Source organism: Heterodontus francisci, chromosome 33 (genome assembly GCF_036365525.1).
Source record: "Heterodontus francisci isolate sHetFra1 chromosome 33, sHetFra1.hap1, whole genome shotgun sequence".
In the NCBI taxonomy this organism is placed as follows: domain Eukaryota; kingdom Metazoa; phylum Chordata; class Chondrichthyes; order Heterodontiformes; family Heterodontidae; genus Heterodontus; species Heterodontus francisci.
In genome coordinates this window covers 50,070,850-50,085,636 of record NC_090403.1, presented here as the reverse complement: position 1 = coordinate 50,085,636, position 14,787 = coordinate 50,070,850, and the positions used below count along the sequence as shown (strand labels likewise).

Sequence of the window (14,787 nt, the reverse complement as noted above, 5' to 3'; positions counted from 1 at the left end):
AGCATGGCACCGCATCCTGTCTGCACACTTACTTTTACTGATTGTGTGCTCATCAAAATCATGAAAGGTTTTCAGGAGCAAATAAACAGTTGCCACTTGCATTCGGTTTGGTAAGAAGAGGACAGAGACGGAAAGTGTTTGGCAAAAGAAGGTGAGGTGACATGCGGAGCATTTCTTTGCACCGCGACTTGTTCTAATGTGGAAGGGACTGGCTGAAAGTTTGATTTGTAAATTTCAAGAGAGAATTGTATAATGACTTCAGGCGGACTAATTCACAGAGCAATGGGTGAAACGCAAAGCAGTTACGACAATGTTTTTGTGTGGTGGAGAGCAAAAGGCCATGCTCTGTGTGGCATGATCAGCTGCTGACAATGGGCAGGGAATAGCAGCAATCATAATGAGGAAGTGGTGCTGAAGAAGGGGGCACCTGGATTTGAACCAGGGACCTCTTGATCTGCAGTCAAATGCTCTCCCACTGAGCTATACCCCCACTGCAAAGGACTGCTTCTTTTAGCATCCAAAGTAAATGAGCCAAAGGATTCTTGACAGCCGCACCAGCTCCTCCATATCATTGGGGCACATCACCAGCTGGGCCCAATTTCCAGCCACCCCTGAGATGCCCCACTTCATGCACTTGGCTTCATTGCGGGCATCAGCACGTTAATATTTGGGGGAAGGTCCCGTGCTTTTTGCATAGGATTCATGGCCGCAAGTCGACTTGGAAGAAAGATGAGGCAAGTGCACTGCCATTGGAAAATTTTTGGTAGCTATTTCTCATTTGCCCTGTTTTCTTGGTGCGTGGTGTCGTGCCGGGAATATTTGCACGGGCTGCTCGTCTCTATTCATCTGCCGCCGCTCAGTGGCCACCCTTGCACCACTGAGTCAAAAGACTGTATGTTCTAGCTCCCCCACTCCAAAGATGTGTGCACACAATCCAGGCTGGCAATTCACTTCATGACTGAGGGAAGGGCAGTCAAGGAAAGAGGGTCCATTTTTCAGATCAATCCTCCAAGCAGGGCCTTGTGTGTCTTCCTAGGTGGCGGTCAATGATGGAATGGTCGAATTTAAGAAGAGCAGGGACGTTCTTCCCATTTTCCGCAGCAACATTTCTTGCGAAAAGCACAGCTTTGGCTTCTTTTGCACAATGCACTTTGCTGCATTGCAAACTCTCACTTGCTGGTCTGACTGACCAAACTCCAACTTAGCAAGATTGTGCATTGGTGGAGAGAGGACAAGTGGAGTTACTTGAGAGCTTTGAATGAGCACAGTGCAGCTGCAGAGAATGAGCAAAACTGCATTGTCTCAATTTGTACTGTCAGGGCAACAAAGGCAGCATTGGGATTTCAAGCAGAGACCTCGTGATCTGCAGTCAAGTGCTCTCCTACTGAGCTGTACCAGCCAGCTACCATGCTTGCTTTCAAGTATTTCTGGATAAAATTGTCTATGGGGCTAAAAACATTGCATTTTAGGCTGCAGTAAAAACACAAAATGCTGCAAACGCTCAGTAGGTCTGCTAGCATCTGTGGAGAGAGAAGTAAAGTCAACGTTTCAGACCTGTCAACTTTCATCAATTGCACCTGCAAGACAGGGATGGGGTCATTTTGAAGAAGCGATTTCACAATATCAAACTTTGCTTTCAAAAGTCTCCTCTGCGTTCTTTCTTAGCATGGCACCGCATCCTGTCTGCACACTTACTTTTACTGATTGTGTGCTCATCAAAATCATGAAAGGTTTTCAGGAGCAAATAAACAGTTGCCACTTGCATTCGGTTTGGTAAGAAGAGGACAGAGACGGAAAGTGTTTGGCAAAAGAAGGTGAGGTGACATGCAGAGCATTTCTTTGCACCGCGACTTGTTCTAATGTGGAAGGGACTGGCTGAAAGTTTGATTTGTAAATTTCAAGAGAGAATTGTATAATGACTTCAGGCGGACTAATTCACAGAGCAATGGGTGAAACGCAAAGCAGTTACGACAATGTTTTTGTGTGGTAGAGAGCAAAAGGCCATGCTCTGTGTGGCATGATCAGCTGCTGACAATGGGCAGGGAATAGCAGCAATCATAATGAGGAAGTGGTGCTGAAGAAGGGGGCACCTGGATTTGAACCAGGGACCTCTTGATCTGCAGTCAAATGCTCTCCCACTGAGCTATACCCCCACTGCAAAGGACTGCTTCTTTTAGCATCCAAAGTAAATGAGCCAAAGGATTCTTGACAGCCTCACCAGCTCCTCCATATCATTGGGGCACATCACCAGCTGGGCCCAATTTCCAGCCACCCCTGAGATGCCCCACTTCATGCACTTGGCTTCATTGCGGGCATCAGCATGTTAATATTTGGGGGAAGGTCCCGTGCTTTTTGCATAGGATTCAAGGCCGCAAGTCGACTTGGAAGAAAGATGAGGCAAGTGCACTGCCATTGGAAAATTTTTGGTAGCTATTTCTCATTTGCCCTGTTTTCTTGGTGCGTGGTGTCGTGCCGGGAATATTTGCACGGGCTGCTCGTCTCTATTCATCTGCCGCCGCTCAGTGGCCACCCTTGCACCACTGAGTCAAAAGACTGTATGTTCTAGCTCCCCCACTCCAAAGATGTGTGCACACAATCCAGGCTGGCAATTCACTTCATGACTGAGGGAAGGGCAGTCAAGGAAAGAGGGTCCATTTTTCAGATCAATCCTCCAAGCAGGGCCTTGTGTGTCTTCCTAGGTGGCGGTCAATGATGGAATGGTCGAATTTAAGAAGAGCAGGGACGTTCTTCCCATTTTCCGCAGCAACATTTCTTGCGAAAAGCACAGCTTTGGCTTCTTTTGCACAATGCACTTTGCTGCATTGCAAACTCTCACTTGCTGGTCTGACTGACCAAACTGCAACTTAGCAAGATTGTGCATTGGTGGAGAGAGGACAAGTGGAGTTACTTGAGAGCTTTGAATGAGCACAGTGCAGCTGCAGAGAATGAGCAAAACTGCATTGTCTCAATTTGTACTGTCAGGGCAACAAAGGCAGCATTGGGATTTCAAGCAGAGACCTCGTGATCTGCAGTCAAGTGCTCTCCTACTGAGCTGTACCAGCCAGCTACCATGCTTGCTTTCAAGTATTTCTGGATAAAATTGTCTATGGGGCTAAAAACATTGCATTTTAGGCTGCAGTAAAAACACAAAATGCTGCAAACGCTCAGTAGGTCTGCTAGCATCTGTGGAGAGAGAAGCAAAGTCAACGTTTCAGACCTGTCAACTTTCATCAATTGCACCTGCAAGACGGGGATGGGGTCATTTTGAAGAAGCGATTTCACAATATCAAACTTTGCTTTCAAAAGTCTCCTCTGCGTTCTTTCTTAGCATGGCACCGCATCCTGTCTGCACACTTACTTTTACTGATTGTGTGCTCATCAAAATCATGAAAGGTTTTCAGGAGCAAATAAACAGTTGCCACTTGCATTCGGTTTGGTAAGGACAGAGACGGAAAGTGTTTGGCAAAAGAAGGTGAGGTGACATGCGGAGCATTTCTTTGCACCGCGACTTGTTCTAATGTGGAAGGGACTGGCTGAAAGTTTGATTTGTAAATTTCAAGAGAGAATTGTATAATGACTTCAGGCGGACTAATTCACAGAGCAATGGGTGAAACGCAAAGCAGTTACGACAATGTTTTTGTGTGGTAGAGAGCAAAAGGCCATGCTCTGTGTGGCATGATCAGCTGCTGACAATGGGCAGGGAATAGCAGCAATCATAATGAGGAAGTGGTGCTGAAGAAGGGGGTACCTGGATTTGAACGAGGGACTTCCTGATCTGCAGTCAAATGCTCTCCCACTGAGCTATACCCCCACTGCAAAAGACTGCTTCTTTTAGCATCCAAAGTAAATGAGCCAAAGGATTCTTGACAGCCGCACCAGCTCCTCCATATCATTGGGGCACATCACCAGCTGGGCCCAATTTCCAGCCATCCCTGAGATGCCCCACTTCATGCACTTGGCTTCATTGCGGGCATCAGCATGTTAATATTTGGGGGAAGGTCCCGTGCTTTTTGCATAGGATTCATGGCCGCAAGTCGACTTGGAAGAAAGATGAGGCAAGTGCACTGCCATTGGAAAATTTTTGGTAGCTATTTCTCATTTGCCCTGTTTTCTTGGTGCGTGGTGTCGTGCCGGGAATATTTGCACGGGCTGCTCGTCTCTATTCATCTGCCGCCGCTCAGTGGCCACCCTTGCACCACTGAGTCAAAAGACTGTATGTTCTAGCTCCCCCACTCCAAAGATGTGTGCACACAATCCAGGCTGGCAATTCACTTCATGACTGAGGGAAGGGCAGTCAAGGAAAGAGGGTCCATTTTTCAGATCAATCCTCCAAGCAGGGCCTTGTGTGTCTTCCTAGGTGGCGGTCAATGATGGAATGGTCGAATTTAAGAAGAGCAGGGACGTTCTTCCCATTTTCCGCAGCAACATTTCTTGCGAAAAGCACAGCTTTGGCTTCATTTGCACAATGCACTTTGCTGCATTGCAAACTCTCACTTGCTGGTCTGACTGACCAAACTCCAACTTAGCAAGATTGTGCATTGGTGGAGAGAGGACAAGTGGAGTTACTTGAGAGCTTTGAATGAGCACAGTGCAGCTGCAGAGAATGAGCAAAACTGCATTGTCTCAATTTGTACTGTCAGGGCAACAAAGGCAGCATTGGGATTTCAAGCAGAGACCTCGTGATCTGCAGTCAAGTGCTCTCCTACTGAGCTGTACCAGCCAGCTACCATGCTTGCTTTCAAGTATTTCTGGATAAAATTGTCTATGGGGCTAAAAACATTGCATTTTAGGCTGCAGTAAAAACACAAAATGCTGCAAACGCTCAGTAGGTCTGCTAGCATCTGTGGAGAGAGAAGCAAAGTCAACGTTTCAGACCTGTCAACTTTCATCAATTGCACCTGCAAGACAGGGATGGGGTCATTTTGAAGAAGCGATTTCACAATATCAAACTTTGCTTTCAAAAGTCTCCTCTGCGTTCTTTCTTAGCATGGCACCGCATCCTGTCTGCACACTTACTTTTACTGATTGTGTGCTCATCAAAATCATGAAAGGTTTTCAGGAGCAAATAAACAGTTGCCACTTGCATTCGGTTTGGTAAGAAGAGGACAGAGACGGAAAGTGTTTGGCAAAAGAAGGTGAGGTGACATGCGGAGCATTTCTTTGCACCGCGACTTGTTCTAATGTGGAAGGGACTGGCTGAAAGTTTGATTTGTAAATTTCAAGAGAGAATTGTATAACGACTTCAGGCGGACTAATTCACAGAGCAATGGGTGAAACGCAAAGCAGTTACGACAATGTTTTTGTGTGGTCGAGAGCAAAAGGCCATGCTCTGTGTGGCATGATCAGCTGCTGACAATGGGCAAGGAATAGCAGCAATCATAATGAGAAAGTGGTGCTGGAAAAGGGGGCACCTGGATTTGAACCAGGGACCTCTTGATCTGCAGTCAAATGCTCTCCCACTGAGCTATACCCCCCACTGCAAAGAAATGCTTCTTTTAGCATCCAAAGTAAATGAGCCAAAGGATTCTTGACAGCCGCACCAGCTCCTCCATATCATTGGGGCACATCACCAGCTGGGCCCAATTTCCAGCCACCCCTGAGATGCCCCACTTCATGCACTTGGCTTCATTGCGGGCATCAGCACGTTAATATTTGGGGGAAGGTCCCGTGCTTTTTGCATAGGATTCATGGCCGCAAGTCGACTTGGAAGAAAGATGAGGCAAGTGCACTGCCATTGGAAAATTTTTGGTAGCTATTTCTCATTTGCCCAGTTTTCTTGGTGCGTGGTGTCATGCCGGGAATATTTGCACGGGCTGCTCGTCTCTATTCATCTGCCGCCGCTCAGTGGCCACCCTTGCACCACTGAGTCAAAAGACTGTATGTTCTAGCTCCCCCACTCCAAAGATGTGTGCACACAATCCAGGCTGGCAATTCACAATTCACTTCATGACTGAGGGAAGGGCAGTCAAGGAAAGAGGGTCCATTTTTCAGATCAATCCTCCAAGCAGGGCCTTGTGTGTCTTCCTAGGTGGCGGTCAATGATGGAATGGTAGAATTTAAGAAGAGCAGGGACGTTCTTCCCATTTTCCGCAGCAACATTTCTTGCGAAAAGCACAGCTTTGGCTTCTTTTGCACAATGCACTTTGCTGCATTGCAAACTCTCACTTGCTGGTCTGACTGACCAAACTGCAACTTAGCAAGATTGTGCATTGGTGGAGAGAGGACAAGTGGAGTTACTTGAGAGCTTTGAATGAGCACAGTGCAGCTGCAGAGAATGAGCAAAACTGCATTGTCTCAATTTGTACTGTCAGGGCAACAAAGGCAGCATTGGGATTTCATGCTTGCCTCGCATTCATGGCCGGAAGTCGACTTGGAAGAAAGATGAGGCAAGTATAATAGTGGTGGATAGTTTATTAGAATTATTTTTATGCTGTCTAATATTTACCAAACTGCTGCCAGTTTACTGTCTCTGAATTTGGTCTCCATCCGTTCTTTTGTCATCACTTGCATTCAACACTTTCCACATTGAATACAGTGATGGAACCTCTCTCAGACTCGCTGCCAATTGGGGCTCAGTTCAGGTGCAATGTTCAAAGTTCAGTGACAGCATTTATTAGTTTCATGATCTTGGGAACAAGCATTGTAACTGCTATACCCCTGTGATATTATGACTTTGAGTCAAAGGGATCAGCTGCATATTTTATGCGGTTGTGAAGGGGACAATCAGATTTATTCTGGCTCCTCAATTTGCAAACAAATGCAGCCCTCCTGAGTCACCTTCCTGCCACATGAATACATAAAGTGTTCCAGACCCAAAGAAGGGGCCATATGACATGACTGTGTGAAGAAAATTCCCATTGAGACTGTACCCGTTGAATGGTCAATTCTTCCTCCACTAAAGTCCATTAAGCAAAGAGTAGCTGATTCAAACAGATTGTCCTCTCTAACAGTCACCTCTAACACAGTGCTTTCCTGTTATTTTGCTTTTGACTGATGATACATATTCTACAAACTGAAGTCTCCACTCCGACACATGCTCCACTTTGTTCACTCATGGCTTTGTGTGTGTCTCCACCTTGTGGGGAGCAGTGGCATTGTACCTCACCAGAGCAAGAAGTACTGGTTATCATGGGAACAAATGCCAAGTACTGCGGATACTGAAAATCTGAAGTATAAATAGAAAATGCTGGAAACACTCAGCAGGTCAGGCAGCACATGCAGAAAGAGAAAAAGAGTTAACATTACCAATCAATGACCTCTCAACAGACTTGGACCCTTTCTCCTGTCTTCAGAATTTATTTTACACCTGGACCCCTCTCTTTGGCCTCTTACCCTCTCTTGATCATTCCATTAGGGTCTGCCGGTATGACATCTGCTATCTCAATTTCTCTACTGCCCTCACTCAATTTAACCGACCTCCCTTTGAACTTGCAGCATTCCATCCTCTCAGGTCCAAAACCCACCCCACACCCACACCCATCCCCCCCTCCCCCCGCACCACCCCCCCAGTTCTGGCAAAAGGTCATTGACCTGAAACATTAACTCTCTCTCTCCACGGATACCTGACCTGCTGAGTATTTTCTGCTTTTCAGTAAATAGTTGTTTATCACAGCATTTAACAAACGTGGCCCCACTCATCAGGCACAGTGCTGCAATAAACCTGCTGACTGTTGCAGCAAGCTCTGTTTTTATTTCAAAGTTGTAAAAGGAATTGCACAAATAATTTGTAGGCTCAAAGAGCTGAATGGCCTATTCCTGTACCTATAACAAGCAAGTATATTTTCCATTCATTTGATATGGTCGTTTCCTCAGTAAACAAGCTAAGAAGCATTTCAGCTGCTTATTTCCGTCTGCAAATCCTGGCCTCATTTACAACTTGTGTTTAACCCATTTCCACATCTTAACAGTCAAGAATTCAAAGTTAAGTAAGCACCTGAGCCCACAAAACAGTTCAAATCCAGAGGATTACACAGTTTAATGAGAATTAGCATTTGTTTCCCTCTTGGCAACTGCTTCCAAAGAACATATTTGGCCAAACACAAAACTGCCGCTGTGGGCAAATATCCTGTGGAGGCTTAATTTAAATCTCTGGTCTGGCTTTTACAGGTCACAATTCCGCCAGAACCAATCCCAACACTCCAGAATGCTAAAGCTCGCCCTCCTGCACCATCTCTCAAGCCATGCATTCATCTGTACTATCTGCCTATTTCTGTACTCACTAGCATGTGGCACCAGGAATATTCTTCCAGAGATTACAGCCTTTGAGGTCCTATTTTTTAATTTCTTTCCTAGCTTCCAAAAATCTACCTGCAAGACCTCTTCCCTTTTTCTACCTCTGTCATTGGTACCAATATGGGCCACAACCTTTGGTCACCCCTCGCCTTCCCCCTCAGAATATTCTGCAACCACTCAGTGACTTCCTTGACCCCGGCACCAAGGAGGTCACATACCACCCTGGACTCATGTCTGCGGCTGCAGAAATGTTTGTCTATTCCCTCATCTATTGAATCCCCGATCACTATTACTTTTCTGACTTTTCTCCTCCCACCCTGTTCAACTGAGTCATCAAGGGTGCCCTGGACTTAGCTCTGGCTTTCTTCTTCTTTGGCCTCCTTATCTCGAGAGACAATGGATAAGCGCCTGGAGGTGGTCAGTGGTTTGTGAAGCAGCGCCTGGAGTGGCTATAAAGGCCAATTCTAGAGTGACAGGCTCTTCCACAGGTGCTGCAGAGAAATTTGTTTGTTGGGGCTGTTACACAGTTGGCTCTCCCCTTGCGCCTCTGTCTTTTTTCCTGCCAACTACTAAGTCTCTTCGACTCGCCCCACTTTAGCTCCGCCTTTATGGCTGCCCGCCAGCTTTGGCGGACGCTGGCAACTGACTCCCACGACTTGTGATCAATGTCACAGGATTTCATGTCGCGTTTGCAGACGTCTTTAAAGCAGAGACATGGATGGCCGGTGGGTCTGATACCAGTGGCGAGCTCGCTGTACAATGTGTCTTTGGGGATCCTGCCATCTTCCATGCGGCTCACATGGCCAAGCCATCTCAAGCGCCGCTGACTCAGTAGTGTGTATAAGCTGGGGATGTTGGCCGCCTCGAGGACTTCTGTGTTGGAGATGCGGTCCTGCCACCTGATGCCAAGTATTCTCCGGAGGCAGCGAAGATGGAATGAATTGAGACGTCGCTCTTGGCTGACATACGTTGTCCAGGCCTCGCTGCCATAGAGCAAGGTACTGAGGACACAGGCTTGATACACTCGGACTTTTGTGTTCCGTGTCAGTGCGCCATTTTCCCACACTCTCTTGGCCAGTCTGGACATAGCAGTGGAAGCCTTTCCCATGCGCTTGTTGATTTCTGCATCTAGAAACAGGTTACTGGTGATAGTTGAGCCTAGGTAGGTGAACTCTTGAACCACTTCCAGAGCGTGGTCGCCAATATTGATGGATGGAGCACTTCTAATGTCCTGCCCCATGATGTTCGTTTTCTTGAGGCTGATGGTTAGGCCAAATTCATTGCAGGCAGCCGCAAACCTGTCGATGAGGCTCTGCAGGCACTCTTCAGTGTGAGATGTTAAAGCAGCATCGTCAGCAAAGACGAGTTCCCTGATGAGGATTTTCCGTACTTTGGACTTCGCTCTTAGACGGGCAAGGTTGAACAACCTGCCCCCTGATCTTGTGTGGAGGAAAATTCCTTCTTCAGAGGACTTGAACGCATGTGAAAGCAGCAGGGAGAAGAAAATCCCAAAAAGTGTGGGTGCGAGAACACAGCCCTGTTTCACGCCACTCAGGATAGGAAAGGGCTCTGATGAGGAGCCACCATGTTGAATTGTGTCTTTCATATTGTCATGGAATGAGGTGATGATACTTAGTAGCTTTGGTGGGCATCCAATCTTTTCTAGTAGTCTGAAGAGACCACGTCTGCTGACGAGGTCAAAGGCTTTGGTGATATCAATGAAAGCAATGTAGAAGGGCATCTGTTGTTCGCGGCATTTCTCCTGTATCTGACGAAGGGAGAACAGCATGTCAACCGTCGATCTCTCTGCACGAAAGCCACACTGTGCCTCAGGGTAGACGTGCTTGGCCAGCTTCTGGAGCCTGTTTAGAGCGACTCGAGCAAAGACTTTCCCCACTATGCTGAGCAGGGAGATTCCACGGTAGTTGTTGCAGTCACCGTGGTCACCTTTGTTTTTATAGAGGGTGATGATATTGGCATCGCGCATGTCCTGGGGTACTGCTCCCTCGTCCCAGCACAGGCATAGCAGTTCGTGTAGTGCTGAGAGTATAGCAGGCTTGGCACTCTTGATTATTTCAGGGGTAATGCTGTCCTTCCCAGGGGCTTTTCCGCTGGCTAGAGAATCAATGGCATCACTGAGTTCCGATTTTGTTGGCTGTATGTCCAGCTCATCCATGACTGGTAGAGGCTGGGCTGCATTGAGGGCAGTCTCAGTGACAACATTCTCCCTGGAGTACAGTTCTAGGTAGTGCTCAACCCAGCGGTCCATTTGTTTGCGTTGGTCAGTGATTATGTCCCCTGATTTAGATTTGAGGGGGGCGATCTTCTTGATGGTTGGCCCAAGAGCTCTCTTAATGCCATCATACATTCCTCTGATGTTTCCGGTGTCTGAGGCCAGCTGAATATGACTGCATAGGTGTTGCCAGTAGTCGTTTGCGCAGCGCCTGGCTGTTCTTTGTGCAGTGCTTCTGGCTGCTTTAAGTGCTGCGGATGTTAAATCGCTGGGGGCTTTCTTGTAGTTCAACAGTGCAATGCGCTTAGCGGCTATGACAGGTTCCAGCTCTTCATTATGAGATTGAAACCAGTCTGCATTTCTCTTCGCACTTTTGCCATAGGTGATGTCCTGGACTTAGCTCTGGCTTTAGTCCCCAGAGAAACTATCACTTTCACCAGTATTCAGAACTGAATACCAGTTAGAGATTAGCATGCCCTCAGGGGACTCCTCATTAACTGCCTGGTCCTCCTTGTTTGTTTGGCAGTCACCCATTACCTCTCTGCCTGCACATTCATAAACCTTTGAGTGAGCATCCTCAGAACCATACTATCCATATAGCCCCCAGCCCTACGAAGCACTGTAATGAGACCAGCTCCTGCTTAAGCTCCGAAACGTGGAACTTGTGCGCCTACACCTGTAGTTGTCCAGAACACAAGAAGCATGTTAGAGTTCTCACTTGACTCAAGGTGTGAATTCAACAGAACTGAGGCGCCCTGCCATGCTTCTATTGCTAAGACAAGTGGCTACAGTTACTAAGAAAATAACTTAAGACTCAATTACCTGATCCAGTTTAAGTTATAGGTGGTTTAAATTAGATATTTACCTGTAACTTCCGCACTGCCCCTCCTTGAGATGTGGCATTCTCCTCTTCTGTGTTTACTGTGATGTCACTTTCTCAAATTCCCTCTGCAGCTGTTTTCTGTGCTTATTTTAAAATTGGAGCTAATGAGGGGGCAACTGGATTTAAGCCAGCAACCTCTTGACCTGTAGTGAAATGCTCTGCCACTGAGCTATACCCCTTCACAAGCACTGAGACAGAGAGATTCAGGGAGAGAATTATAGAGCTGAGAGTCAAGCCACTGAAGTCACGTCCACCAATAATGGAGAGATAAAAATCAGGGATGTGTAAGAGGCTAGAGTTGGAGGAGCACAGAGATCTCAAAGGGTTGCAAGGTTGGAGGAGGTTACAAAGCTCGGAAGGGGTCAGGCCATGGGAGGAATTGAAAACAAGAATGAGAATTTTATAATCAAGGTATCGCCATTCCAGGAGCCAACATAGGTCAGTAAGCTCAAGGGGAGTGGGGAGAGGGGGGGGCGGGGTATGGGGGTGGCTGGATGAATAGGACTTGGTGGGACTTAGGATGCAGGCAGTAAAATTTGGGATGAACCTAAGTTTATGGAAGATGGAAGGTGGGGCGCTGGCCAGGAGAGTATTGGAATAGATGTGCCTAGGGGTAACAAAGACATGGATTTTTTAAAAATGTATTCTTTCATGTGGGCATCGCTGGCAAGGCCAGCATTTTTGCCCATCCCTAATTGCCCTTGAGAAGGTGGTGGTGAGGGTTTCAGCAGCAGATGAGCTGAGGTAGGGATGGAGATGGGGAATGTTATTGAGATGGAAGTAAGCAGTGTTGGTAATGCAGAGGATATGGGGTCAGAAGTTCATTTCAGAGTCAAATAGAATGCTGAGTTTGTGAACCGTTTGGTTCAGCCTCAGATGGTGGGAGATGGATAGAGTGGTAGCTAGGGAATGGAGTTTATGGCAGTCAGAGGCTTCTGGTTGAAGACAAAGTGTTCTCTTTGATACTTTGCAGCAAGAGATCTTTCATATTGTTTCACTCACTGCACATGGTAGATGGGGGAGGGGGTGGGAGAAGGGATATGAATATTCATTCTGAAATTTATTTAGTAACATTTAATTGAATATTTTTTCAACCTAAACTTACCCCAAAGAGTGCCATTATGTATGATAAGTAACAGTAAATGAGGGTAGTGAAATTGATAATGCGTATGTGGGCCTTGCCAGCAATGTCCACATCCTATGAAAGAATAAAAAAGGCACTTGACAAAGTAACACATAATAGACTTGTTAGAAAAATTAAAAGCAATAACATTAAAGAGACCGTGTCAGTATGGATACAAAATTCACTAAGGAACAGAAAGCAGAGAGCAGTGGTGAATATTTCTTTAACAGACTGGAAGGAAGTGCGCAGTGGAGGGGAGATGTTGGTTCCTTCAATATATTGATAATCTTATCATAAATGCAAAATACTGCAGATGTTGGAAACCAGAAATAAAAACAGAAAGTGCTGGAAATACTCAGCAGGTCTGGCAGCATCTGTGGAGAGAGAAGCAGAGTTAACATTTCAGGTCTGTGACCCTTCATCGGAACTGGCAGAAGTTAGAAATGGAAATGGCTTTGAGCAAGTGAAAGGGGTGAGGGGGGAAGGAGAACAAAAGGGAAGGTGTGAGATAGTGTAGAGGGCAGGTGAGATTAATGACAGAGATGTCACAGAACAAAAGGCAAAGGGAGTGTTAATAGTTGTAGTAAAAGACAAAGCATTAATCGAGAGAGTATTAATGGCAGAATAATGAACAGCTCTGTCCAAAAACAAAAACATGAAAAACAGGTTAAAGACATGCACATGATTAAAAAATAAAATAAATAATTTTTTAAAAATTAAAATTAAAATGGCACTCATGCACTGAAATTGTTGAACTTAATGTTGAGTCCAGAAGGCTGTAGAGTGCCTAATCAGAAGACGAGGTGCTGTTCCTCAAGCTTACGTTGAGCTTCATTGGAACACTGTCACAGGCCAAGGACAGAAGTGTGGGAATGGAGCAGGGTGGTGAATTAAAATGATACGTGACCGGGAGCTCGGGGTCATGCTTGCGGACTGAGTGGAGGTGTTTTGCAAAATTGGTATGTTTACATCGTGTTACTGGGTTTAATTTGGATATCCAATTTTTCAGAGCAATGCAGACACTAATTTATTTACAACACATTAACTATAAAAGTCCTTACACAATTTCAGTACATGGCTTCCAGAGCAGCCAGTGTGTGAGTTCTGTCGAAGCTTCTAGCTGTGTGTGTTTTAGTTTTACTTTTGACTCTGCAGTGTTGCCCATAGGCCTAAGCAATAAAACACAGTGAACACAGATAAGTGGACAGACTGATACAATCAAACCATGATCAATCAAACACTACATTCACCCAATCTGTGTTTGGTCTACCCAATGTAGAGGAGACCACATTGTGATCAGTGAGTACAATAAACTAAATTGAAAGAAGTACAAGTAAATCGCTGTTTCACCTGGAAGGAGTGTTCGGGGCCTTGGCTGGTGAGGAGAGATGAGGTAAAAGGACAGGTGTTACATCTCTTGCGATTGCATGGGAAAGTGCCGTGGGAAGGGGCCAAGGTATCGGGGGTGATGGAGGAGTGGACCAGGGTGTCACAGAGGGAACAGTCCCTTCAGAATGCTGACAGGAGAGGGGAGGGGAAGATGTGTTTTGGTGGTGGCATCACGCTGGAAGTGGCAGAAATGGCAGAGGATGATCCTTTGGATGTGGAGGTTGGTGGGGTGGAAAGTGAGGACAAGGGGAAGTGTCGCAGTTCTGGAAGGGAGGGAAGGTGTGAGGGCAGAAATGTGGGATATGGGTCGGACAAGGTTGAGGGCCCTGTCAACCACAGTGGAGAGGAATCCTCGGTTGAGGAAAAAGGAAGACGTATCAGAAACATTGTTGCGGTAAGTTGCATCATCAGAACACATGCGTTCGAGACAAAACTGGGAGGTAGGATGTGGGGAAGTGTGGTCAAGGTAGCTGTGGGAGTTGCTGCGCTTATAATGAATATTAGTGGACAGCCTATCCCCAGAGATGGAGACAAGAGAAGTTGAGGAAGGAAAGGGAAGTGTTGGAGATGGACCATGTGAAGATGAGAGATAATTTTGTACTATTTACCATGCTTCATTGAGTGATCTCATGGATCCTTGTGAGATCACTGAATAACAGGATCTGTAAGGCAACCCACTAATACTGGATCTTTTACATTGGATGAAAGCTCCATCCATCACCTGGGTCTTTAGAAGTGGGATAAGATATTCTCTGCTGTGAAGAGTGTGATATGAATAATGCTCCTGTTCAAAATGAGTTTTTGGCCTACCACATTAAAATCTCTTATAGCGGAAGATAAAAGCCTTTCACTGTGGGGGGTATAGCTCAGTGGTAGAGCATTTGACTGCAGATCAAGAGGTCCCTAGTTCAAATCTGGGTGCCCCCT

The 14,787-nt window shown here is 46.3% G+C and overlaps 5 non-coding genes across 5 annotated transcripts; 1 reads left to right on the top strand and 4 right to left on the bottom strand.

Annotated features, from left to right (window-relative positions):
- Nucleotides 1–418: 418 nt before the first annotated feature.
- trnac-gca (transfer RNA cysteine (anticodon GCA)) lies at nt 419–490 on the bottom strand. The gene has a single exon. It is a non-coding gene; the product is annotated as a tRNA-Cys (tRNA).
- A 1,591-nt stretch (nt 491–2,081) lies between these two features.
- Nucleotides 2,082–2,153, bottom strand: trnac-gca (transfer RNA cysteine (anticodon GCA)). Its single transcript has one exon. It is a non-coding gene; the product is annotated as a tRNA-Cys (tRNA).
- Nucleotides 2,154–3,739: 1,586 nt separating this feature from the next.
- Nucleotides 3,740–3,811, bottom strand: trnac-gca (transfer RNA cysteine (anticodon GCA)). The gene has a single exon. It is a non-coding gene; the product is annotated as a tRNA-Cys (tRNA).
- Nucleotides 3,812–5,402: 1,591 nt separating this feature from the next.
- trnac-gca (transfer RNA cysteine (anticodon GCA)) lies at nt 5,403–5,474 on the bottom strand. The gene has a single exon. It is a non-coding gene; the product is annotated as a tRNA-Cys (tRNA).
- A 9,241-nt stretch (nt 5,475–14,715) lies between these two features.
- trnac-gca (transfer RNA cysteine (anticodon GCA)) lies at nt 14,716–14,787 on the top strand. Its single transcript has one exon. It is a non-coding gene; the product is annotated as a tRNA-Cys (tRNA).